We start from the raw sequence: 20,434 nt of genomic DNA, 5'->3' as shown, positions 1-20,434 counted from the left end.
TCAGACATAATGGAAGGATTAAGCATTGATACAGGAAACTTGCTTGAGAAGAATAATTTTAACTTCTTTTCACTCATAATTTATTTTTGTCCTCTACTGTAAAAGAGACCTGAAATTGAAAATAAAAATGGCTTGTGTTACTGGCAAGTAACAGAAGAGATCTGATTCATGATTTAATTCTTCATTCAGTATTCATTGGTAGATTAAAAGCAAATCATTGTAACAAATGGCACAGCAATGAACAACATGGAATATAAAAACCTCAGGACTTGTCCTGCTGAATAAATGTGGAATCATTTGCATCTTTGAAGATAAGTGTAATTCAACAGCAAAAAATGGATTCCTTCCTCTGCAATCAGGTCTGATTCAGCATCTGTTCCATCAGGCATCATGGACAGCCTATACTAACAAGCTGTTTCAAGGCACACCAAAGTCACCTTTTATTTCACCCCCAATCACTTGTTTGAGCAGTTACTCAGTTTGCAAGAGCAGGGTGTATGAGGAACTTATGACACAGGAACAGGCAATAAGGAATTTAAAATGTCTAGGAGACACATCATGTCTGATAATACAAATTACTGGGAACTGTAGTTTTCCATCAGCTGCATGGTACCTTTAAGTGGTTTTTTTTTTCCCTGTTGCACTTAAAAGCAGAATAACTTCAAAAATCCCCTCCTTACTTTAATTTGGTATCAGCACAGAATGCTGCAGTTTGAATCATTCTATTTAAACAAATATTAAGACATTTCCTGTTACAATCATTGGGGCCTCACAGTTCTCAAACACCGAGTCATCCTTCTTATTTCAACACATGAGTATTGACTTTAGATGCTTGAAATGCACACCGGGAGACACAGGACCTGCAGCTTTGCCTGCAGCACTATCACCAGACCCGACATTGGGAAGGAGCTGCAGGGTCTTTTCTGAGCAGCAGCCTGGTCTTCCACTGATAGTTGGAGGAATATCAGTGGGATACAGGAATTCCCAGTCACAGGAATTCATATTTGCAGACCTTGCTCTACAAGTTTTTTATTTCAATGCTCCAAATACATCCAGGGCTCTACAGCACTATTGACTTACAAACTCATTCAAGGGAGTGGCTTCATATTGTGCTCCGGGGTTTTTATAACTTTTGAAACAGAGTTCTTTGGAGGGCCACAAGAAGTGAGATGTAGCAGTGCTTTGGTGGGTTTTAAGCTCCTAAAGCAGCAAGAAGTTTGAATATAGGTTCTCTTGGTGATAAGAAATACAGAAATACATGTATTTGAAGTCAATGTCAGTTGAATAAAGGCAAAGAGCAGGACACAGCTGAAAAGAACTAGGACATGTAAGTAGAAGCTGAATCCCAGTGTCTCCAAGGGAAGGAGGGGGCCGCCTACAACTTCCACCCCAAACCCATGGCCTGAGGGGGAGAACAGCCTCTTTCTGAATCACATTTTCACAGAAGCTGAGTCAGCTCCTGAGAGATCTTTAACAAAGTCTCTGTTCTGCAACTTTCCGATAGTCTTTTCCCATATCTTGCAAAAGGCTGAATTTGAACTTGCTCCTTTTATTTTACCACGATTTTCCCTTATAGGAAGAGAGAACAGCCTGTGTCTTTTGCCACTCAAAGCTTGCCAAGGCTTGAGGATCCCTTTTCACCCCCAAAATTAAAGACATTTTGCCCCACAATAATGAAAAACACCATTTTGAAGGAGAGCTTCACACCGATAACAGTGTATTCAGTGTTTTTGGAAGCAAATTACTAGGCTTCCTCCAACTCTAGGCTTTCCTGCCTTGTCCCAGTCACTTGGTTGACTCCCAAAGGTCTCCACCAAAATGTAGCTCATTGGCTAAGTTATAGAAAAGGAGTCTTAAGTAGAGCACTCTATTGAGGTTTGAGTTTTCACTTTAAAATGCAAATGGATGGTAGTTAATTCCCCTTTGGGATTTAAGAGCTTAATTTAAAATGGGAAACGATGATACAAAAATATATATCAGAAAGCATTGCAGTGTGAGAATGAATCCTTTGCCACATGAATGCAGATTCTTAGGGTCAGCAGACGTCTTTATTTATCTGTATTTTAATAGTTTCCCTCAAAACTCCTTTTGGATAAATTCTTCCTACTTGGTACAGTCTCAGTGGACAACAATAAGGGCAAAATTTGACCAAGTTTTCTATTTTCTAAAATCTTATAGATCATCAATATTTTGCCGGGTATGATAAGTAATGCCCTCATTTCTGTTAAGATGTCTAACAAGACCTTTTCCATACTTACTGAAAATACAGCTGGATGACAGGCCCATTTGCCAATTCTTTGTCAACTGAGAAGGCTAAAAAGCAATCAAAAAAAAAAAAGCTGCTTAGCAAAGATATTAAATCAATATTCACTAACCAATTGCAAAAGTCTTCCATCTCCCTTTCTTTTTCACAGCTACCATTTTACTTCTAATGGGGGAGAAAATAAGCATATATAATTATATCTCTAGATCAATTTATTCTTAAACACATATACACACACAGATACACCTCTGCAACCTTACAGGGACCTGGTGATGCAAGTTCTCTAATCTGTAGTTAAAATTCAGAGTGCTCCAATCCTTGCATGATCAGAACTTAAGTAACTCAACCAGATTCCTTCTATTTGTTCTGTCTTCTGGAACATATATCTGTACATAACCCTTCAAAAGAATCACTTCTATGCACACAGACACTGGCAAAAACACACCCACCAGTTTTCATAAACCTTATCCCAGCAAAGGATGGAACTGCATCAGCATGAGATAAAAAATACAGATCACAGCAAGCAACTGCAAAGTTCCTTGTCTATGTTTAGAAAGGTGTAAACCCAGGATCAGGGTGATAATCTAGAAATTATTTGTATTTGGATACACTTCCTTTGGCACATGGGTGCAGAGCTGTGGCCAGGAAGCACATGTGGGGTGGTAAAAGGGGAGCAGCCCCCAACCCAGGTGTTCCCCTGGCCAACACCATGTACTAATCCAGCATCAGCTGGATCATCTAGAAGAAGCACATGGGTAGATCTCTTGGCAGGGTCAGTAACTAAATATTTGTACCACCTCAAAACTTAAAAAACAATGACTTACACAAGCCTTATTTCAAGCTTTCCCTCTGTCTGTACAAGAACGTATCAAATAGTCAAACCCTTTGGTTTTGCCCTTCTTTTTGTTTCCATGTTTTTCTTGCATATTGCAAACTGTCCAATTTTTCCAGGCTCTGTTCTCTTTTTTTTTTTTTTTTTTTTTTGTTAGACTGACTTCAGTCAAATCCTAGATCTGAAAGTCCCCAAACAATCAACAAAGAACGTATTTCGGTGTGGTAAATTTGAGAAGTCACAATAAGGGCTGTGGTATGGTACTATGATATCACTCACAGAGGACTGTTACTTCATTGTGAATGGAAACAGCATCTGGCACGGGGTAGGAAATCATTTACCAAGGGAGAATCCAAGAAGTACAGCAATGAAAAATAAGATTCAAATGAGTTTATGGCTATGTAAGTTGTTGTCTTTGTTGGGAAGATGTTTCTTTAAAGTCAGGGAAGGAAGAATATTGCACATTATGTCTTTTTGCCACCTTCAACTCCAATGTTTGTCAATAGCTTTTTAACAATTGCATGATTCACTATTGAGTGTTCCATGCCAAGAGAAGTCAGCATTCTGAACAGCAGAGGGCTCTTTCATTCCTTTTTATTTCATATTTCTGTTATCAACCAACATGTCAGCTGTGAAATAAAACCTGGAGAAAAACTTTGAAAGGATATAAATTCCCAGCAGGTGTCACAGAAATATTGAATTGACATTTAGTCTTCCTTACCCCTACTGTGCGGTTTTGCTGTGTTACAGTTGCTCTATACTAAATTAAATAACAGAATTTTAAAATACTTTTTTCTACACTAGAAGAGAAAGTGAGCAGGTAAAAATAAAACTAGGTAAGTGATGGGAAAAAAAGAGAAACAGGCATCACCAGCACAGTTGCTAAAAGTTCTGCAGGGAATTAATGAGGAAAGAGCAGAAAAGGGGAACCAGGATGTGGAATTCAGTGCAAAGATGAATACAGGAAATCACAGAATCCCAGAATGCTTTGGATTGGAAGGGACCTCAAAGCCCATCTCATTCCACCCCTTCCATGGGCAGGGGAGACCTTCCACTAGACCAGGTTGCTCCAACATGGAGCATCCAACATGGCCATAAACACTTCCAGGGATGGGGCAGCCACAGCTTCTCTTCTCTGTGCATTTACAACCTTTTGAGGTTGAGGAGAACCACTAGGATGTGAAGCAGCTCATTCAACTTTTAGGGTATTCTTGGGTGAAACAGAACTTGCCAGAGAGATTAACTCAGCCCATATTAAGCTGATCCAAGTAGTGAAAAATGACCTTGTCATCTTAGGCCTATTCCTGTTCTTCCTGAATACCTCAGCAATTATAAGAATAACTTTCAAGATAATCTTACCACAGTGGCAACGACATTCCAGTGTAAAAATCAGCTCCTGAGGGACTGGGCCTGCAGCTGCCAAGTTTCTTGATAAAAAATACTCAACATTTGCTTTGAGAAATGCCATTGCTATTACCATGCTCTATTATTCAGGCAAATTCACTAAGCAGCACATTTTGGAAATCAGGGATCAATGTCTGGGCTCTTTTGATAAACTTGTAGAGTCCAGATCCTACCTGAGCTCCCAGTGGGGTATACTGGCTTTAGAGACAGTCTTCCCAAGCAAATAGATTTAAGAGCCCTGGGAAATACCAGTTGTATTCTAACAGCAAAACTCTGGGAACAAGTCTCCAGAGGGATCCCTGCAAAATTAAGGCAGAGCAGGCAGAGCAAACCCAACATGATGCAGGACACACTAGCACTATCAGCTGGAACTGCAGCAAATCTTTTATTGTGAACTGCAGCCTCACGCTCAGGCAAGCAAATCTGGAATTTTTCCACTATGTGCAGGCTGGGGTTATAGGAATTCAAAGCAAAAGTTTAACAATTCCATAATAACAGAGAAATGCAAAGTCCTGTCCTAACTTAACCATGTAAATCTGCTGCTTTGAAAAAAAACACCTTTGTTTTGGGTCAGGTGCCTGGGCACGCCTGGAGTACATAACACTTGGGTGCACCTGGATAACATCACCTGAACTTTGACAATGAGGATTATTTCCTGAAAAAAGACTAGCTCAAAAGGTTATGTTCTGTTCACTAAAAGATTTTGGGGAAACAAATGTGTTATTTCTTCCCAGGCTACAGTATCTGCATCCTTCCTCCAGTGTTGTTTGACTGAAGCACAGCAGAAGCCCTGCCAGCATTCCCTGCTCTGGGCAGCTCTGTGCTTTTCCCCTGAACAGCACAATCTTATGTTTTTCCTGTCTGTGTGACTACAGAAGTTTCATATTTGTAGCCATCTGCACCGAGGCAGAGGCCGCAGCTTCAATCTTAATGGCTGTCTGGAATGATATCATTTGGTTTTTATCAGCTTCAGAGATAAGGCAGCCTTAACTCCCTGAAAAATCCTGGCACTTGCTCCATTTGATTCCTCCTGTTCTTCTAAACCAGGTGTTTTCAAAGGTATTCATATATCTGTCTACAGTGTGGGTGAAATATACTTAACTTCCAGCTCAGTTAAGTTGGAAAACATCCCCTCCTTTTAAACTAATCACTCACTAAACAAACATTTCTCTTCTACCCAGACAACTACCCTCTTGAAGGACACATCCGACTGCAAAGAACCACACTGCAAAAATACTTTGAATGTAGTCCAAAATGACACCAGTTCTAGGGTCTGCTCAGACAGCACCTGCTGCAGGGTCAGAACTCACAGGAAACCCCAGTCCCCAAGTGGTGACAAACAACACAACCCTACCCACAGGCCATAAGGGGGTTTTCTTAAAACCTCAGAATGCTGTAAGAAAATGTCAGCAGCATTTTTCTTTCCAAAGACCTAATTTTTAAAATGTTATGATAAAAAAGAATAACTTAAGACCATGGTAAGTAAAGGCTTGAAATTAAGATAAAAAAAATCCAACCACAAGTGTATTTTCTTTTTTATGCACCAGTCCTATAAGCTGTTAACAAATAGGGTAATAATACAAATATTAGATTTAAGACCAACTCGATTTATACCTTTATGAAAAAAAGGCCAAGAACCCATGGCTAAATCAGGCCTAACATCTACCTTTAGCACCTGAGCAGCAGTACACCACTAAGTTAGACTTCAGAGGCCACTAATAAATCCCCCTGATCCTAAACAGCTTCACTTGGGACTATCCCCCCCCACCCAAGCCCAGGAGTCCTACTTAAGCCAAGTTTAGGGCCATTGCTTCTTGTCTGAGTAATTCTAGAGGAGTCTTGGGTTTTAGCTTAGTATCAACTGTAACTGGCTATGGATCTTGAATCTGTGCTATTGCTGTAGATTAGGTAAGTTACTAATGGATTTTTGTCTAACTTTCATTACCAGCCTTCATCATGACATGCAAATTTGATTCTAATTTTGGACTCAGGTCTGCCTTGTCCTCTTGAACTTGCCTGCTGATCTGTATTTTTGAATGCTCTCTGGATGTCATCTCTAGATGAATCTTAGTTATCTTCTATAGGTGCTGAAGGATGGAATGGGAACTGGTGAGTATTTCCACAAGCTTGGACATCCAGACATTTAGATAAAAGCTGGAGCTATCCCAGGGGATGTTTCTTGCCCTTAAAAATCAATCAATTTCTAAAACAGCATCATCTGTAATGAAATCTTCTCTGTAAAAGCCCTGTTGCCTCACTAGAGCAGAAGGGCTGGGTAGACAGCTGGGAATGAGGAATGTGCTAGACAGCAGGAAACAAAAGAAACATGGTTTGTGTAGTCTGACAAAACAAACCTCAGTGAGGATGTGATTGCTGTCCATAAACATATCAGGAGAGTAAACACTGCGGGTAAGGATAAAGACCCTACTTAAAAGGCATGAAATAAGTAGAAATAGACTTTAGAAAAAAGAACCAACTTGTCTTCAATGATGTTTTTAGTTTCTTGTTCAAAACTGCAAGAATAAACATCTCAGTTTCTCATCAGGGAAAGCCTGCTCAAGTTATATACTGAGGTGTCTGTGACAGAGAGGATTTGGTAGCTTGGAAACCCTCTGCCAGCTCCTACATCCATCAGAAGGTCAGACTTCTAATTTCTAACTTCTGCAGATGGAGAAAGACTGACCATCTGACAGAAAAATATTTTTATCTTTATACATACTGAAACAGGATACAGAGTTTTCCCAGCTAGGAGACTCACTTTTAGCTCTTCTATAAAAAGCCAAGATAAACAAGAGTCTAAAGTTAGTACATGTACTAAATTAAATCTCAAAATACAATTTTTTAAAAGAAAATGTGGCTGTTGTCTAAACCTCTACCATAAGTTATCACTGAATGTGGTTTTATGTTGCTTCTTTTATTCATCTACCAAATGTATGCAGAAGCAGGAGGAAGATCTCTGAAGATCCCTTCTTTCCTGACAGAGGTGGAGGAAAGCTGACTGTCATCGCCACATTTTGAAAAAGGTTGTCAAAGGCTGTATCAAATCCTTTCCCAGTGCTGGAGACAAATCTTCTGGAAAAATTAGACATCTTGTATAATGCGCTATAATTTAAAAATTATTTTATAATTTTAAACGGAGTAATAATTTTAATAGAGACTATTAAACCTTTACTTAGCTTTCTAGTGAACTCAGAAATATCAAAAAGCATGGAGAGTTTCCTGAGTCATTCTGGCCTGATTAATGGAAAGGAAATCCAAACACCCTCTGTATTTACTTTGCAGTTGATGCACAAATTATTTCCTACTAGTGACAGTGCTTCTACACAACCAGGGCTGGGTCATGGAGACATCCGAACTCCAGTGGGAAATCAGCCGGTAGTGTTGGGTGCTGGCAGTTTAGGGCTGTCAGGATCATGGTAGCTGAGATCCTTCCCAGAGAAGAAATGTGTGCACTAAATTAACAGTAATCCCAGCTAAAGAAGTAGCTGACCTGGATTTGTAAGTGAACTTCATCTGTTCAGCACAGATTTCTGGGAAATGCTCCAAGAATGAACAATGCAGAGAAGAACTGGGTTGCGCTGGAGTTACTGTACTTGCCTAAACTGGGCTGACAGGAACCACGACATGCTGCCTGAGGATAGGCTGGGGCTCCACAGGAGCAGCTGAGCACAAGAAGGAAAAATCCCTTTCTAACCCTGTAGAATCTTGCAAAGAGACAGTTTGCAGCAAAAGCTATGATATGCCAAACTCCCAGTTGATTTGTCTCCTTAAAACCATGGGATGTCAAGGCATCATCAGGAGCAGCAGCTGCCTTTATAAATATTGTTCTAATGGAGTCAGGGAGATGGTGTGTGAGGGGCAAAATATTTTCTCTGCAGGCATTTTGGCATCAGGACTTACTTTTCCTATCCCAACATCCCCGCAGAGCTTTGCTAAATAGATTTTCAGTGAACTGAAAAGCTGCTTTTTCCTAAAACTTGCTGTATATTTTACCAAATGACCAGTGAAAATTAGGGGGATTGGGGGGCAGGGTGATGATGCAAGTTGTTTCCTGACTTTTTTTGGTGCCTCTTTATAATTAACAATTGGAAGAGAAATGCCACTTGGTTGGGTACAAATCAGGCAAAAAGAGAGCCAATAGTGAATGCATGAGGTGAAATACTTCAGCTAATGGTATATTTTCAGCTAATGGTATAATGGTATATTTAAAATAAAATTTAAATTTTTGAGTTAATGTAGATACTATTACAACACCCTCAAACTTGTTTTGGTCATTTTTTTCTTGTAGTTAAAGGGATTAATTCAGCATGTTTAAAAAAAACAGACCAATTTTTTGGGGGAGGAGTGATCCTGAGAACCAAAATAAAATAACTTTATTGTACTTATATGTGTTTTACATGAGGCCATTTTAATTAAATTTATTGTGGCTTACTCTAAACTAGTGAATTCATGTTTTGTATTCTCTGTGCAAGATGGAAAAGTAATTATATTTCAGTTGCATTATAATTTAGCAGGTTGTAACAGACACAGGGACAGAGCTAAAGTTCTTCGCATCCTCTCAATTGGAGTTTTAAATCACAGCCAGCTGCTGACTTGCATGAGGGTGGGAAGTGGGTGCCACAAAGCATAGCCCAATTCCATGTGCAGTTTAATTTAGGAATCTAGACCTAAGTACCTACTTGTCATGCACAGAATGAGACTGAGAGGTCACCAGGACCAGGAAGGCAGTGGCTGCTTCTATAACTCAAATGAGTTTAGAGCACTTGAGCATTTTTCTTTGTCATATTTAATCTATGTTTCTCCTGTAAATGGGATTATGTCATGGAGAAAAAATCCAATAACCCAAACAAAACCTGAAACATCCATATGGATGGGAAAAACCAGAAAATCTGTCTAGGGGTCTTAGAGAGGCTTGGGGAGCAACTTAAGGGAGTAGGGTCCAGGTATGGGAGGCTTCTTTTTATGGCAGAGACTTAGGAGTGGTTTTTCTAGGCGAAAGGAAGGGGGTGAGGAGGTCCAAGGAAAAGAGGGCAGAAAGATATTAATGAGTAAATCAAATGGGGTGGAGTTCCAGTGTGCTTTTCCACCTGGAATCTGAAAAGGGGGGAGAAGCCAGTCAGTACACTTGCTTCCATCTGGGAACTAGTGGAGAAATTAACGTTGGAGTCACCAGAGGGAAGAGACAGAACTGGTTTCTGTCAGTGGAGAGAAATTGCTGCAGCAGCAGCATCTAAATGAGATGATGCAGGGATGGAGACATGGATCTGATGGCCTGGGAGCTGAGCAGGGAAAGGAGGATTTTCAGGAGGGTTACAGCACCTTCCAGACTGGAGGTGAAAACGGGTATTTCATGTAGTACCCTTGAACAATGCAGATTAGAAATAAATAAATTAACCTCATGTGAAGGCCTCTCTCTCTGCCAGCACAAGGCTGTGGGGGAAACAAAGCCTGTGCTGGAGCATCAGAAACAACACATCAAATGTGGAAATTACAATAGGCATTACATCAGATGCCAGATACTGCAGGGTATGAATCAGACCAGCATCTGGCAGCTTTGGTGCATCCACAGCAAACTTGCACTAATTTGACCACCAAGGGAAAAAAATAACCTGTGGAACAACTCTCAATGTGAGCCCTGTTTCAGGAAAGGGCACTGTTCTGTATTCCACCATGGGGCTACATCTATTGTGGTAGAGCCACCAAGTCTTCAAAAATGTTAGGGAGACTTTTGGAAAATGTAAATAAAAATACACTTTGATTTTTTTTTTAAGTAACACATGCAGGTTTTAAAATTTATAAGAAATAAAGCAGTTTTGATTGCTTTTATGTGTTTCCTTGTTGTCCTGAAGTTTCAGTACGGTATAATGAAATTGAAGCTGGTTCTATGGGACAGAGAAATAAACTGGCTCCATGAATCCTGTAACTTAAATTAAGATAATTGCCGAGAGATGTAAAGAAGTATAGCTAGGGGAAAAAAATGAACAAACTTCTAAATTAAACTGATTCTGCTGACTTGAGGTTTGAAACCCATATCTAACATTTTAATATCAAGTTCATAAACACAATTTAGAAAATTTGTATCTCTGTGGGCTGTTTTTGAAATTTTGATTGCTTATGGAAGGGGGTCAGTACAACAGGGGATGACTTCAATTTACAACAGCAGCTCTTAAAATTGAAAAGACTAGTCCAGGCTTTAAAAAGACAGACCTAATGGAGAGTTACATTTAATGGCACCAAGATCTGACCCTCTCACTGGTCTCCCAGCACAGAGACTGAGCATAATCAGTTCTGTAAAAGCAGTGATTAATATTTAACCCAAATTTCCCCTATCCGTCCTCCTGGGCTTTGGTCAGTTGGCCACAATGGCCCATTGAGGGATCTCTATCTGCCCACACTGCAGTGAACAGTGGTTTACACACAGTCCATGAAGCCATTTAGAATAAAATGAAAAGGTCCTAAACACAGGGATTGTCTGGCTTAAATATCTACTGAGCAACTTGATTAAAGAGCTACCCGAGTGTGTGCTAATGGCAACGGAGTGATAAGAAAGGGATGTTTTTCCTTGCCACCACAATACACATACATAAATACTAAACACAAATATGGCAGTAACCACACTGGAATGACCAATTAGTTACATTTTTGAACAATAGTATTATCCTTATTTGAGCAGACATTTAGGACTCAGACACATGTACCATGAAAAAAAGTAAGTTAGAGCATTATTTAGGGACGTTTTAGGCAGAAGGAGCCCTTTAGTGGGAATTTTCTCATGGGTTGACCTTCAACAGATATTAATAGCTCACGTCTCAGCTTTAAGTAATATTCCAGTGGAATCCACTGGTTTTGACATAATTTTAGGTAATTATGCTCCAAGGGGCTGGCAGATAGCGCTGAAAGGGCTGCAGAGCATTGCGGATAGGATTTCACGAGAAGTTTGGGAGTCACCTCCTTATCCAGAAGGGAGCGGGGAATGGGCCCGGCCCGGCCTGTCCGGGAAAATGGAGCGAGGGACGTCGGAGGTGTCGCCGCCCTGCCCCTTCCCGCCACCAGGGGGCGCCCGGCGCCGCCCGCGCCACCCCACAGCAGGGGGCACTGCTGGCGGCGCCCACACCCCCAGTGCGGGGGCGGAGCGCTGCGATGAAAGGCGCGCTTTGATTGGCGAAGATATCCCTGGCGGGGATGAGACAGGGGCTCTGATTGGCGGCCAGCAGCCGAAGGTGAGAGTAAAAACCTGGGCAGAGGACACCCCCCCCCCCACCCCCGGGGATCGGGGTGTGTGTCGTCGACCCAGCCCCCCTCCCCCCCTTCCCCCGGCGCCTCAGCCCCCTGACCTGTCCGCTCCAAGCCTTTCCTTGGGGAATTCTGTGCCCCACCGTGGCTGGCGCAGGAGTTTCAGCCAATCAGCGCGCGACGCCGCGGCTTGTTGCCAGGCAGATTATGGTAATGAGGCCCGGGCGGCCACCCACACCCCCTCCCGCTCTGCAGCTACCATTGTGAGGTGAGGACAGGTGGGGGGGTTCGGGGCCGCCGCAGGGCCGGCGGCAGCGACCGGGGCGCGGCGCCCACACGGGACCCCCTCAGGTAACGCGATGGGACGGTCCGGGAGGGCAGCGCGGCCCGGGGACGCCGCGGGGATCCGCCGGGGGTTTTAGACTTGTTGTTTTAGTCGCACCCAAGATGGCGCCCAGAGCTGGCGGTGCGGGGTCGGGATAAACCGTTCGCTCCCGCCAGTGGGGGGGGAAGAGGAAGTAGGGCGTACCCATTCCCTTCCCCCCCACACCCCGCGGGAGAGGTACAGTCCGCTTTCCCCCCACCCTAGCCGGGATCCCCCGCCCGCCCCGGACGCGAGAAGAAGGGGGTGCCCCCACCCTTGTTCCCCCCTCCCTACGTGGTACGGTCCGGACCCCGGCACCTGAGCGGCGGGGGGGGGAGGGGGGGTGTCGGAGCCATGTTTTGCCTCCCCAGCACTGTGGGGTGGGTCTCTCCACCATAATTCTGGGCCGCTCGCACCGCTCCTCTGCCCAGCTCCCCCTCCCTTGGCGACCGGCCCGGCCCCGCCCGTCCCGTCCACTCAGTGACTGCCCTGGCCGCCGGCCCGTGTCCCTCCTCTGCGCTCAGTGGTTGGGGCCGGCTGGCTGCCGGGCGCTTTCATGAGGGGCTGATGGCGCCGCTGCCCTTAGGCGGGGGCGGATGGGGGGGCGCGGCGGCGGGAAGCGGCCTGTGTGGGGGGGGGGGCACTCATGCCTGCCGATTGGCCACATGCCTCGCGCCCCCGCCTTCTATTGGCTTAGTTAGGGGAGGGGGCGTCTCACCCCGTCTTCGGATTGGCTGTTGGTGGCCGTGGCGACTATATCGGGGTGCGGGTGCAGGTACCCCAGTGTACCCTGTAAGGTGCCGTGGTGTGCCGTGTTTTGCGGGTTCCACCCTCATGAGGGTCTCTTGCCCCAGGGGGCCTGTTGGGCATCTATGTGGCCCAAACAGGGCAAGGCTCCTGGGTGGGTGGCCCTGAGGCTTGGTGTTGAGGGAAGTTAGGCCCTTCCCCACTGCCCTGAGGGAGTTCCATTCATGAAGGTCCTGGTGCGAGTAGCAGCAGTTGCGGCAGGTGGAAGCTGTGGGGTTCACGGGTCTCCTGACAGTGGTCTTGGTGCCAAAAACCCTGTTGCTGTGGTCTTGGTATGGTTGTAGCAAGTGGATGCTTGATCTCGTGGCTCTCTTGCTTTGTGGGTGTTGGTGTTGAGTTGTCCTGTTTCCCCTCCTGTGCCCCAGTTCCATTAAAAGTGAGTTACATCGTGTATCACTATATAGTTATATATTTATGGTTCTTACAGGCCTTTAAAGAATGATCAAGTGCAAAGCTGGGTGCGTGAAATGCCTATCAATGTTTCCCTGTGAGTTTCAATGGGAATAGAGACTATACTGAACTTTTGCTTTCTTCTGTCAGATTTTTAATAATTTAGGGTTTTTTTTTCTTATAGTTCAGTTAGAAGATGAGATGCTAATGAATCACCAACTGATTTTATGAGAGGATTCTTTGCATCTTCTTTGGACACAATAAAATAATTGGCAGTCTTGAGCCTTCTAATGCCTTCATTCCTAGGAAAACTAGTACAGGAGTGTGTATTGCTCTAGTCTGTCCTTAAATGGAAAACTTCTCTCTGAAATTGTGATGGCTTTTGACATTTTGCTTCATGGATGCTTCTCTTGTGAAAAAGAGACAGCTTTATTATCTTTTTTATAAGATATAATATCAGAGTAGTTGTTATTATTGTTATCTGATAGAATAATTGACAATTTGATTTTAGAGAGAAATGAGTCTGTAGTATTGTCTGCTCTCTTCTGGCACCCTTAGTCCTATCCTTTGCAGAAAATCCTTGGATGGGCTCTCCTGGGGTAAATTGCTCTGCAGTGAGCAGCCCTTTCCAGTGTGTTCCTGGCCACCTGCAGCTGCTGGCGGCTGTGTATACTGAATTCTAATGGACTTCTAAGTGTATCTGATTAAGTGGGTTGGTTTTGTATGCTGAATTTTGTTTGGACCTGACCATGAGATTGGGTCTGTTTGTCACTTTTATCTCCTGCTAGTAAAACATGCAGTTGTCGTATTGTAGCCCTGAAATGGCTCTATATGTCAGTGCCCACCTGTTCGAAGGTGCAGATAGTCCATTGGTTCTCTGGGGTAGTGCAGAGCAGCAGCTATTCTGAAGGAGCTATCTCAGGTGTGTGTTTTTATGTACAGAAACAAGGTCGTTTTATTTTTTTGAATTTTATGACAGGTGATTTAAATTTAGAGGAGAGGTGCAGGGGAGTGGGAGAAGGAGAGAGGAAGCACCACACACTTGTAGGAAGGGAAAGAATCCCGTTCAACTGACAGCTCTTTTGGAAAGAGTTTACTGGAGAAGGAGAAGGGATGGGAGACAAAAAATTGTCAGGAAGAAGCTGGAGGGGAATGGTTTATTTTCTTTCTGTAACCCCTAATAGAGCCATCTTGAAGGTTGTGTGGGCAGAACTATAGAAGACACTGATAGAGACATTTATCTTCCTTTTGTGTCGTCCTATACTTTAAATGCATGTATTCCCTGTTTCTTTGCTTTATCAGACTTCTCTCTTCGTGATTTATAATCCAAATCCTTTAGGAAGGCACAGTCATTGTCTTGAGCAGCTGGAGCCCAAAAAACTGTAGTATGTGATTCAACAGCCATGATATCACAGGGACCTCAGAGGATGAAACATTGGGAAGACAAGAACATGAGGAACATGGCCAGAGATTCAGGAAGCTGAGGGTGGGAGGAAGAAATCGGTTGCTGGAGTGGCTATGTAGATGTTGAGCAAATGGGAAGAGAGGTGACTAAAGAAGAGATTTGCATATGTAGAAAGTAATGAAGTTGAGTCTTTGCCCACTGAGAGAGAGGACAGTGTGAGAAATACTTTATTATACAAAAATTAGGACTCAAGAGAGATATCCTTGGAGCATTTCTGAGTAGGTGTCTAAACACAGCCTAGGTAGTTCCCAGGAAGATATTAACCTGTGCTCAGGCTGGATTCTCTCCTGTATTCTCTGTTAGAAATGGATCTTCAGCTACTTACCTGATAAGCTGTGAGAGAATAGTTACATCAGGCTGTTGTGCTGTCACCTTCAGTGCCTGGGCTTTACGAAAAGGACTGTAACGTGTGATGTCTAGCAGAGGACTGTCATTGATATAAGAGATCTTTTCCAGCTCATTGTTGCTTTGATGATGGACGTGCCATAAGGAGGTAGATTCATTATGTACAATGGCAGCAAAGAGCAAGTTGGTGTTTGGCTGAGCTCTTCTATTTATTATATGACAAAATAAATTGAAGCCAGTTTTCCCTTTGTGGAGATAAATAATTCTTGCTGTCCCAGCCCTAGTATGATTTCCATTTTTAACTCTCCAGTAAAACATAAAAAATGTGGTTTTACATGACCTGATTGATACCATTCACGCAAAATGCACCAGGACCAGAGCTGCTTGAAACAGTATGTGCCTGTGATGGATGGGAATGCAGAAGAGGTGACAACAGTCCTCCTCAGTGAGGTTAGAAACCTTCTTGCAGCAGTGAAAGCATGTTCCTGCTAAAGGATCTCAGGAAATGCACTGGCTCTGCCTTCTAGGCAAACTAGGATAATTGAGTGTGGGTAAAGCTTTTTGCTGGCAAATGTGGTGTTCCTTTTTAGCATGATAAATCATTTTCATATTAAAAGCTGGAGTAAGACTCAGAATCCTAAAACTCCTTTTGTACCAATCTTGGTGCCCTTGCACATGGCTGGGGTGACGCACAGTTGTCAGCGAGCTCAGTCGTGGGAGGATTAAGCCAATAGTCCCTGCTGTTATTGCTGCAGGGAACCTCAGGCTATGGCAAGGCTCTTTTACACTGGGGAGTAAATCACATTAGCTGGTTTATGCACCATTATTGTAAAGTGGATTCTCATTTGAGATACTGAGTGGCTTTATTCCTACCTGAGCAGAGAGGTGGTCTTTTCCCCTTGCTCTGTTTTAATATTGCCCCTTTCTTATCCCAGAGAAGGGGCAAAAATGAATATTTGGCAGTCACTGGCTTGGATTTTTCAGCAGAATGCCCTTAGTGAACCTCACAGAGGTTGCTGCAGATGAAGTCCCCAGAGATTTTGTCTCTGTATATTCTTGTGTAGTCACAGCATTGAAAGAAATTGTCATTCTTTAATAGCAAGTTTGCCAAGAAAATACGGTTATTGTTGATTCTAATTTTTTTTTGTGGTGTTTTTTTCTGACTTTCAGAGCTTACCTTTGAAGCCCTAGATGAGTTCACTGGGTTTAACTTGTGTTTAAAACACTTGGATACCAAACACAAACCAGCAGTGACTTTGCTGTTAGTGGTTTTCTCTTACAGCACTGTTCACTCTTGAGTGTTTGTGGGGGGATCATGCATGCACCTGTAAGGGGACACACGTGAGGCTGTGGTGGCTCCAGGTGTCTAATGCTGAGGCAGCAAAGCTAACAAAGACATTGCTGTTGGATAGGCAAATGAGGTGCTTTGCCCCTCTGAGCAGCGCTTTCCCATCCTCTGGAGCTGAATGCAGTTCACGGGGAAGCTGCTGGTTTCATAATACAGCTCCAGAGAAAACACCGTCCCACAGAAGCAGGAGGGAGGAGTCGGAGAGTGTTGCCAAGGTCAAAAGGAGGTTTTAAGCATGATTTCAAAAAAAAATGAAGAACTGTCAAGACAATGACACCAAGATGCTTTTGAGGCAGCAGGAGCAGCAGAGGAGAAATTTTGTCATTAATGACATTTTCTGGATTGTTTGTAAAGTGCAAAACCTAAAGAGAGATGGCTGTAGGTCTGTGACAGCAACAGGTCCCAGAAGGTGTTGAGAAAAGGAAGGTAAATGTGACTGGTGTTCTGAGACAAATCTGTGTTGTCCTGAAGGGATGGTTAATTTACTTGAACAGCTCAGAATGAGCTAATGTTCCGCTAGAGGAGGTATTTCAAAGTCACAGGAGCTGTGCTGGTTCTTCAATAGTGTGGTGTCGTGATTCACACAATATATAGTGACACAGGACTGTCGCTGCCTCACCACTGCCATACTGGAGTGGTACTGGACTATATTTGTACCCTTTAGTTACGCCTGTTACTGTTTCAGCTTGTGTCATCACCCGGCACAGACAGGGTGAGGCATGCCTGTTATTTGGGGAGAAAAATGCTGCATCTGCAGTTACTGCAAATGCTTTAACAACTCCCACTGGCATTGCTTCTTGCTCATGTTTGTGATGTTCATTGGATTGTATGAAAACATTGGGGTGCTGGTGGAATGATTTTGGGTGATTATTGGGTGATGTTTCATAATTGACTAATCTTTCTACTTCCAGGAAAGTAAGAACTTAAAAAAAAAAATTGAATTATATTTGAGCCAGGCCTCTTATAGTGGAGAGAATATAGTTGTGACATACATAACATGTAAATTTAACATGAGTTTAAGCAAGCTGTTTGGATTACTGTTTTACTAAACCTCTACATGGATTTTTATTACAAAATGTAGCCTGCTTTCTGAATACTGAGAAAAAACTGAGTTTATCCTATTACAATGCCTTTTATCTTTAATTATCTTTTTTTCTTTTAAGATTTCTGCAATTGAGTTTCAATTTCTGTTACACAGATTCTTATGGTAATCCCTTTGATGCAGCAGAGCTTCCCATTGAGGTGCATGTCTTGGTGTTTATTTAGCTTGTCTGAAAATGTCTGATGTGTTCAATACAGTGAGAAAAATCAACAATTGCAGAAGATAATCCATGGGCAAACAGTGTGGAGAGCAAGCAGAGAGCACTCCCTGCATGCCAGTGATTTGGCATGCTTATGTCCAAAGTTTCACATTTATTTCTGCTAAAAAACTACCAAAGCTGAGAGAAGACCACAGGGAAATGGTTCACATTTTGAGACACTGTGGGCTGTCAGTGTCAGGGCTGTAATGGGTATTGAGGGAATGTATCTAGGGTAGGAAATAAGATTGTGCAGAATTCATGAGGAGGAGCATCCTATGAAAGATCCGTGAGCAAAGTTAGTTTGGTCTTCTTGTCATAGGTGTCAGAAAACTTGCTCAGGCGTTGGTGTTTTGTGGCAGTTCTATTGTCAGTGACACTTTGGGTAAGATTTTTGCAGCTCTTGGCCTTGACTGCAGGGCTTTCATGGCTGAATTTCAACACTTGCTCCTGCCTCCTACCCCTCTGGGTCCCTGTGACCTCTCTGGGACACAGCCTGTCTCCTCCTGCATTTTCTTCTTTCTCAGCACATCCATGTTTCCAGGGAAATGTGCTTTTCAGTGTGTTTTCATGATTGCAGACATACTGAGGGAATGCATACCAGAGGTCAATCCTAGGATGAATTTGGAAGTACAGAAGTTGAAAGCATCAGCAAATCCTGCAGATCCTACTATTGTTCCTTATTGCTGCACAATTGGCTGGGCTGAGCTGTTTCTTGTTTTAATTTCTGTCAAGAACAGCAATAAACTGAACTGTTTATAGAATCTGCAGCACTGGGGTACTGAATTTGGTTCAGCCTTGCTTTATTTTCCCCCAAGATTATAAGTTAGTACTAACTTTCAGAACCATGAAATGACTGTCTTCTGCTTTCCTTTGCAACTTTTTGGGTACTTCTTTTTTCAGAGATGATTCTTAATTCCCAGTTTTGTCTTTTAAAGACCCTGCCTGAACCCTTCAGTCTCCTTTGTACTCAAGTTGTAAGTTATCTGTGCCAAAATGATTCTGCAGGAGTGAGTCAGCTTCTTCCTTCAGACCTTCATTGTCTGCTGGTGGAGAAGGTCAGCCAAAAATTCTGCTACAGGTTGGACCATGTGGAATTAGCCAGAACTGAGCCTTTCTCTTAATTCAGTTAGTAGGTAATGTAATTGCTTTCTTTTTAACAGGATAATTATATTTGTTTTAAAAAGTCAAACTACCCCAAATTGAAACCTCTAATGTTTTTATTTTTAGTTTTCTAAGCAGTTAAGTAATTGATTAAACTACCAGCTACTGTTAGTGCAATTACCTGAATTGGCTCTTGATTAATACTGGCCATCTAGGAAAAGAGCTGTTGTGGATAAACCAGCTGAAAAATATCAACAGGATAGGTGTTAAATTTTGTGAAGAAGTTGTTCACACTGTGTTACTGACATAACTGCTGTCATGTTTCGCATGGGTAGAGGCGATCATATACCTGATACATGTATATATTTATATATTCTGAATAAAGAACCTATACCTGATAAAATGAGTGAAGGAGATCAGTGAATGAGGTAGGATTAGATATGGGAAATTCCCAACTTTAATCCTTAATAGCATAACAAGTAGCTAGGAGGAAGGTTCTGTGTAGGGATGGATGGTATTTATTTATAGATCAGAGCATGTGTGCACTTGGATATATAAATAAATAATATTTATCTGTAAATTGCCCTGACCTTCCACACTTTGAAGACAAGACTGGTCTTTGTCACTCATATTTGCTGCAGTTAATTTGTTCATACTAAGCTCAGGCATTGAATGCTGGTACATAGATTTTATTTTAATTTTTCTCTGAAGTGCTTTTTGGTGTTTTGTATCAAGCAATATTAATGGAGATGAGGTTTCTGTCCCTGTATTCCCATAACTGGAGATGTGTAGATAAGAGAAAGTCAGAACATTTCCTCACCGTCTGCTTTTGTGGGGCTCACATGTGCTGGGTTGCTCAGCGTGAGACAGCAAGCATTAACTCCAGTTGCCAGTAACAGCAAGACTTGGTGTCTAGCAGTGCCCAGAAATGTCTTTCCCACTGTTTTTCTTTGTGTATATGTAAGTAATATGATTTTTTTGCTGCACCGCACAGTTCAGTGACATCAGCCTGAGATTTCCCTGCCCTGATGATTTATCCATGCTGGCCAGGCCCAGTGGAACAGTCAGTGCTCAGGTCTGCACAGCTTAATCCTTGCTGGCAGAATTAGGAGGATTTATAAAGTGCCTGCTGCTTTTTTTACCTCTCCTTATCTATTTTTCAGTTTGTCAATGACAAGCTGAATGCTGTCATTTATGGGGATAAATTATGACTAAAATAATTTGCATTTAAAATGCAAATGAATGAAAGCATCAGCAAGGAGCCTTCTGCTTCCTTCCTGGTGCACAGATGGGTACTGGCATTGGATCAGCCCAGTGAGTAGCTGAGAAATGAAATGGGCTCAGCCTCATGCTAATTCCTGGCCTATGATTTAATACGACATTAGAGACGAAGGATTGGGAAGGTGCTGAACCACTGACTCAAACAATCACCAGAGCTGTAAACTACCCTTCTGGGATCACAATGGCAGATTGAGAGGCCCCAGTAAAATTGCAAGAGGTGAATAAAACCAAGCTTGGAAGCAGTTTGTCAGGATCTTTGAGAGTTTAAGTTTCATTGTTCCCTTTTAGTAGTTGGCTATT

General features: G+C 42.7%; 1 protein-coding gene across 9 annotated transcripts in view; it reads left to right on the top strand.

The window, feature by feature from the left end:
* The first annotated feature begins 11,640 nt into the window (after window positions 1–11,640).
* Window positions 11,641–20,434, top strand: part of PRDM10 (PR/SET domain 10) — a 41,354-nt gene continuing 32,560 nt past the window's right edge. For 5 of the 9 annotated variants that reach the window (XM_030964805.1, XM_030964804.1, XM_030964803.1 and 2 more), the window contains exon 1: window positions 11,977–12,083. The gene's annotated coding sequence lies outside the window, so the exon portion shown is untranslated. Of the gene's footprint in view, window positions 11,720–11,976; window positions 12,084–12,283; window positions 12,394–15,067; window positions 17,694–17,749; window positions 18,886–20,434 lie in introns of those variants that run through there. The other 4 variants (XM_030964799.1, XM_030964798.1, XM_030964800.1 and 1 more) reach the window with 4 other exon arrangements.

The sequence above is a fragment of the Camarhynchus parvulus genome, chromosome 24 (assembly GCF_901933205.1).
Source record: "Camarhynchus parvulus chromosome 24, STF_HiC, whole genome shotgun sequence".
Classification (NCBI taxonomy): Eukaryota; Metazoa; Chordata; class Aves; order Passeriformes; family Thraupidae; genus Camarhynchus; species Camarhynchus parvulus.
Note: the sequence above shows the minus strand (reverse complement) of the source record. Positions and strands in the feature narration are given on the sequence as shown.